We start from the raw sequence: 472 nt of genomic DNA on the forward strand, positions 1-472 counted from the left end.
GAATACCGCATACTGAACACGAAAGAAGTTCGGAGTTCAAATAACTTTAAAAAACATTGAAGTGCTCGTGTAACAGATGAGTTCTCGTCCGAAACCCTGATACTCCGAAAGAGTTTGTCCAGTTTGTACACGAAGTGCGTCCAGTTTTTGCCGTGACCCTCTCTACTCTTTCGCACATGCTATGCTGGTGAAATGATGATACCATGCCAAGTTTCAACATTTTGAGAGTTCGTTTTGTAGTGATTTTCAATTTCACGGTCATTTAGCTCTCTAAACAATTAGGTAAATGACCGAAAAACAACAAATGATGTGAGAACATGTTGGAAATTGATGACGTCGCTTTGAATGCTGCATACTAAACAAGAAAGAAGTCTGGAGTTCGAATAAGTTTAAAAAACATTGAAGTGCCCGTGTAACTGATGATTTCTCGTCCGAAACCCTGATACTCCCAAAGAGTTTGTACAGTTTGTAC

The sequence above is a fragment of the Triticum aestivum genome, chromosome 4A (genome assembly GCF_018294505.1).
Source record: "Triticum aestivum cultivar Chinese Spring chromosome 4A, IWGSC CS RefSeq v2.1, whole genome shotgun sequence".
Taxonomy (NCBI): domain Eukaryota; kingdom Viridiplantae; phylum Streptophyta; class Magnoliopsida; order Poales; family Poaceae; genus Triticum; species Triticum aestivum.